At 47.3% G+C, this 6,173-nt stretch overlaps 1 non-coding gene across 1 annotated transcript; it reads left to right on the top strand.

Annotated features, from left to right (window-relative positions):
* Positions 1–5,610: 5,610 nt before the first annotated feature.
* On the top strand, positions 5,611–5,730 carry LOC135276427 (small nucleolar RNA SNORA32). The gene has a single exon (XR_010343969.1). It is a non-coding gene; the product is annotated as a small nucleolar RNA SNORA32 (small nucleolar RNA).
* Positions 5,731–6,173: the final 443 nt, after the last annotated feature.

Below are 6,173 nucleotides of genomic sequence, written 5' to 3'. Positions count from 1 at the left end.
GAAACAATGTTCCAATGTTACATAAATAGTACTTATAGCTAGGGGTAAAATTTCCTGTGACGGTATCTTGGCATCAGCAGAACTCAAAGAAATTGGAGGAAACTGAAGACCTTATAATGTTCTCTGGGAAAAGATGAGCTCAAAAGGGACGTCTGTGACAGGGAGACTGTACGTCATAGAGGGAAGGAGAGTTAGAATGGAATGGCTTCATCAAGTGCGAGCTTGGGGGAAAAAACAACGTGGCAAATTGGAATTTATATACACACACGGCATCTGACCTTCTTAATGTGTGTCATGGAATTAATGCATTTTATATTTTAAGTAAAGATTGGACTAATCCACATTGTTACGTTGTCTATGGATTTTCTTGCAGGACGGTGTCTTTAAAGGCCAGTGTGGCCACGTTCCGAGGATGTGAGGCAACTCCATGAACACAGCGGAAGCGGGAAGCACTTGGGGCATTGTTAGCGTATTTTTTTGGAATTTTTTGTAGAGTAGAAGGTTGCTCATTTTAGCTAGAGAATACATAGCATTCGTAGTAATCTTTAATAATGTATTTCTTAGGCTATAGGCGCATAGCTCATTGCTTTACGTAAGCTAAAATCAAAATAACTCTGCCTCTTTTCCAGGTGAAAACCCAAAGCAGGCTGGTTCTTCCTGCAGGCTTCCTCCCAGACCTGTGCCAGCAGGCAGGCCGGGGAGGGGCCACACTTGGAGAATTCCTGCTACAGATGGGTCAACATCTGGGGAGTGGAGTTACTCTCAGGACAGAATGAGCTAAAGGAGAGAAACTACCTGAGAAAAGTAGGGAATGGGGCCTGGTGCAGTGGCTCATGCCTGTGATCCCAGCATTTTGGGAGGCTGAAGCAGGTGAATCACCTGAGGTCAGGAGTTCCAGACCAGCCTGACCAAAAATGGAGACACTCCATCTCTACTAAAAAATACAAAAAAAAAAAAAAAAAAATAGCTGGGTGCAGTGGCGAGCGCCTGCAATCCCAGCTACTAGGGAGGCTGAGGCAGGAGAATGTCTTGAACCCAGGAGGCAGAGGTTGCAGTGAGCTGAGATCACGCCATTGCACTCCAGCCTGGGCAACAAGAGTGAGACTCCATCTTAAAAAAGAAAAGTAGGAAAAGGGGAAACTTGAGGCAACTCGGGGCTTGGGTTCACTTAGTAACGAAAAGTGACACCTCTTTTTTTCTCAGGCCGACCGTCTACAGTGTGGCCAAAACAACGCAAAACGAAACACTTCTGTGACTTGTGCTGTGATGAACACACCATGCTTGTGATTCATATTCCTCTGGGTGCATGATTTACATTCCTTTGGGTGTATGCCCAATAGTGGGATTGTTGAGTCAAATGGTGATTCTGCTTTAAGTTCTTCAAGAATCTGCCAAACTGCTTTCTACAACTAATTTACGTTCCCTTTTCTCTGGAATCTTGCCAGCATCTGTTATTTTTTTGACTTTTTAATAATAGCCATTCTGACTGGTGTGAGATGGCATCTCACTGTGGTATTGATTTGCATTTCTCTAATGATTGGTGATGCTGAACATTTTTTCGTATGCTTGTTGGCCATGTGTATGTCTCCTTTTGAACAGTGCCTATTAATCAACCTAAATGCCTATCAACAGTAGATTGGATAAAGAAAATGTTATACATATACACCATGGAATATTACATAGCCAGGAAAAAGAACAAGGTTGTATCCTTTGCAGCAACATGTGTGAGGCTGGAGGCCATAATCCTATTAGAACTAACACAGGAACAGAAAATCAAATACCACATGTTCTCACTTATAAGTGGGAGCTGAACATGGAGTACACAGAGATGCAAAGAAGGGAAAAACAGACAGCAGGGTCTACCTGAGGGTGGAGGAAAGGAGGAGGGTGAGGACTGAAAAACTATTGGATATTACGCTTATTACCTGGGTGGTGAAATAATCTGCACACTGAACCCTGGTCACACACAATTTCTTATGTAACAAGCCTACACATGTATCCCTGAACCTAAAATAAAAGTCAAAACCAAAAACAAAACAAAGAAACAAAACACTTTGCTCATTGGTGCACTGGGCGTTTTTACCAGTGAAGACTTTCAACCTCGACTTACCTGGGAATCACCTGGAGGTGAAAATCCTCCTGAGGCCCAGATCCCCCAACAGTCCTCCTCCCCCACTGCAATAGTGCTCCTCCCCCACTGCAATAGTGCTCCTCCCCCACTGCAACAGTCCTCCTCCCCCACTGCAATAGTGCTCCTTCCCCACTGCAATAGTGCTCCTCCCCCACTGCAATAGTCCCCCACCCAGGGATTGGGACCTGAGCGGCAGCCACCTCCATTAACAGAGGGGAGGAGGCATGGGTACTAAGCCTGTCAGTCCACAGGAATCACCTGCAGCCTCCAGGCCAGAGGGCTGACCACCAAGCTGAGGGGTGCCTCTTGTCCTCCATTTCTAGCTGGACTGGGCTGCTGATGGGATCACGGGCAACCACCCGTAGCTAAGGCAGCCTTTGAGAATCACCTTGAGGACACGCTCGCACCCGCTCCTGGGGCAGCAGTTTTCAGATCTTTACTTACAGAATTTCTAAACTGTTTCAAAAGGCCACAGCCCTTTTGTACTTTTAAAGCTGACATCTAAACACTTCCATCATACATTTAATTAGTCAAGAAGGGTATCAGCACATTTTGAATACTGACATTTTAAATAAAATGCACATCATCTTTAAAAATGTATCCAGTGGAATCTAAATAGCACAGCAATCTGACATCAGCCACTTGCTGTTTAAAAAGCATGAAAACCGGCTTTCTGACAGGCAGAAATTTATGTGAATGCTTCTCTCCCTGAACTTGCATTTCTACTGATTTTATCTAAATGTAATACATTAAATATCGACAATGTTAAGCTTCACCTGAAGGTTAAGAAATCCTCTCACCATTTTGGGTTCCGGAAAATGGCTAACTGCAGGGAACAGCCTTCCCATATGATGCAGATGTGCCACCATGTTCCACATTGACTTAGGACGAGGCCAGTGCCAGGCCTTCCAGGTTGCCATTCTTTGGCCATCAGTGATTAGCTGAGTTGCTCTGCCCACTGATCAATCGGAACAAAAGCCTCATTAGCCAAACTTCAGTGAAACTTCTTTCCTTCCCTGGGCTCCTGAACTTGACTGCCATCAGCCTGAGCCTGCAGGCAGCACCTCCTGAGAAGAGGCTGGCCTTGGGTCAAACCTGCTCTGACCACTTGCCTCCCATCCAGCTCACTGCCCCAGACTCTGCTCTTCCTAGTTTTGATTACTCCTCGCTACAAAAAATAATCCCTTTCTGCCTACCTCTTCAGATGCTTACAGGTCTCATGACTCCAATTCCCAATTGCAATTCTCAATTATAATAGTTTCCTTCCCTCTTTGTAACAATACCCTACCCAATTGCAATAACTTCCCTCCTCCGTTGCAATAGGCCCTCCTCCCCCATTGCAATAGTCCTCCTCCCCAATTGCAATAGTCCTCCTCCCCCACTGCAATAGTCCTCCTCCCCCATTGCAATAGCCCTCCTCCCCCATTGCAATAGCCCTCCTCCCCCACTGCAATAGCCCTCCTCCCCCACTGCAATAGTCCTCCTCCCCCATTGCAATAGCCCTCCTCCCCCATTGCAATAGCCCTCCTCCCCCATTGCAATAGCCCTCCTCCCCCATTGCAATAGTCCTCCTCCCCCACTGCAATAGTCCTCCTCCCCCATTGCAATAGCCCTCCTCCCCCATTGCAATAGTCCTCCTCCCCCATTGCAATAGTCCTCCTCCCCCATTGCAATAGTCCTCCTTCCCCATTGAAATTATCCTCCTCCCCCATTGAAATAGCCCTCCTCCCCCATTGAAATAGCCCTCCTCCCCCATTGCAATAGTCCTCCTTCCCCATTGAAATTGTCCTCCTCCCCCATTGCAATAGTCCTCCTCCCCCATTGCAATAGTCCTCCTCCCCCATTGCAATAGTCCCCCTCCCCCATTGCAATAGTCCTCCTCCCCCATTGCAATAGTCCCTTTGTGTTTGAGTATCTTATCCAATAAAGTTTCTCCTAAGTCCAGATTTATTCAACAATATATATTCATGTCTTTTTTTGGATAAACTTGTCATACTCCCCTAGAAAAAAATGTAAATTTAAACGCATCTGAGACACAGGGCACTGATAACGCCTGAACTGGAGTTATCATCTCAATGATTAATGCACAGTTTGTGACAACAATAAGTATGACACAAATATTGTTACAATTGTAGCTTCTGTGTTTAATAGCATTTACTAGAAAAGGATCTGTTCATGAGGTGGCAGGATTTGAGAACTCACACCCCTCCACACAGACACACACAGACACAGACACAGACACAGCTCTCAGTCTGAGGCGACTTCACCATCCTGTTGTCCTTGTCACATTTTCTTGATGATTCCAGGCGCCTGCGCTGTGCCCTGACAAATGGTTTGATTACAGTGACTCCCTGAAGACCCGTCAACGCTGCCGTGGAGGGTATCAATGGACAATGCTAAGGTTCTTCCCGACGCCTCACTTCCAAATCTTCTGCTGGCTGTTCCCACCAATCCTCTGAAGACCCTAGCCAGATTCTAATCACGGCCGCCTTCCCCTGCCAGGCGGTGAATGTCCTGACTCAGGCCACCCTTCAAACTGATCATAGATTCCGACCTTCTCTTCCCCCTTCGGAGACACTCCATGAGCTCCATGGGGCTGGGTGCTGGCTGGGCTCAGCCTGAGCATGGCCAGCTACTTACCCACCTGCAGGGGTAGAAATCCACTTTCAGGCTGCTCTAAGGTTTCCATTTTGTTGCGCATCTGTGGGTGAATGAGACAGCTCAGCACCACTTCGGCCTCTGTTCTTTGATGTGTCAATGGAGGTGCTGAGTAAACAGCTTGCCTTGGACAAGTGGATGGGAACACAGGGCTTTGCAGAATCATCCCGCTCACTCTGTGAAGTCCTCCCAGTTTACACTCCAGAATTCATGATGAAAGCCACACGTCTAGGTTCCCAGCCAGCCTTGCTCCATCATTTACTAGGTGTGCAACCTTGGGCAGGCTATTACAGCCTCCTGTGCCTCAGTTTCCCCATCTGTCATCCAGCAATGTCTGCCTTATGGGATGGGGAGGATTCCTGGGTCCCATGGTCAGTAATGATCAATGTGATTTTAATGGTCTCTCAGGGGGAAACTAAGTTAGGGCTTTCATCTGCCCTGCTTAAAGCCAAGAACTGGAAACTTGCTGGTTTGCAGGATCGATACCCAGTCATGGGGTTACTCGCTGTCTCCACACCCCAGTCACCCATCCCACTTTGGAAAAGGGGGGACTGGGCAAGGTTAGGAGGTGGAAAAGGAGGGGGGCTGGTCCAGGCGGCCACTGCTGTTAGGGGTCAAATGAGAGCAAGGCTGGGAATGTCCCTTCCTCCCCACGAGCGTTCTGAATTGTTTTCTGATAATAGCGGAGCAGATATGTTTGGAAATAGTTTAAAACCTGGTACCGTGACTGGTGCTTCATGTTTTTTTTTTGTCTCAAAACACACAGGAATGATAGATAAACTATATAAAGAGAAAGCAAGAAGACACAGGCTTGAAACATCTGGATGTTTCCTAGGCACTTAGCATGCAGTTTCTTATTTGCTGTGGACGTGACAATAGAGAATTCCTCACTGGGTTTTCTGTCTGCCACCCTGCTAGTGATCAGTCCACTGGGAACATCTTACTAACCCTTTGTTAAACTTTAATTAGTTTTGCTTCCATTGCCTAGATAAGCACTGCCCAACAGAAGCTATTTTCACTGCAATCCTGAGGACGGCTGTCTGTTTCTGTTGATGCTCTCTCCTCTCTGGGTGTCCTGGACGTAGTGCAGTGGCCTCAGGCACACTGGAACGGTGCTAAGGGAGTGGGGGTGCATGAGGTTGGGACCACTGAGGAGTTCTTGTGTTGTCTGCAGTCATGTGCAGGAATTTGTGGTTAACTCTGAGCCGTGGGAATGGCTTCCAGGATACACGTAACACACACAGTGTCTGCTGGGTGGTGGAGCTCGGGGCCAGGCGTCTCCCCACCACAGAGGCACAGTATTCCCCACGGTGCGCAGCACTTTAAGCTTTTGGGAAGTGGAGTAGAGAAGAGGGTTTTAGAATCACACAGTCAGAAGCTCCCA

This window comes from Aotus nancymaae, unplaced genomic scaffold (assembly GCF_030222135.1).
Source record: "Aotus nancymaae isolate 86718 unplaced genomic scaffold, 86718_ANA_hifiasm-v0.15.2.pri h1tg000022l_1, whole genome shotgun sequence".
NCBI classification, from domain to species: Eukaryota; Metazoa; Chordata; class Mammalia; order Primates; family Aotidae; genus Aotus; species Aotus nancymaae.
The sequence above is the reverse complement of the archived record's forward strand: the minus strand, read 5'-3'. Positions and strand labels throughout refer to the sequence as shown.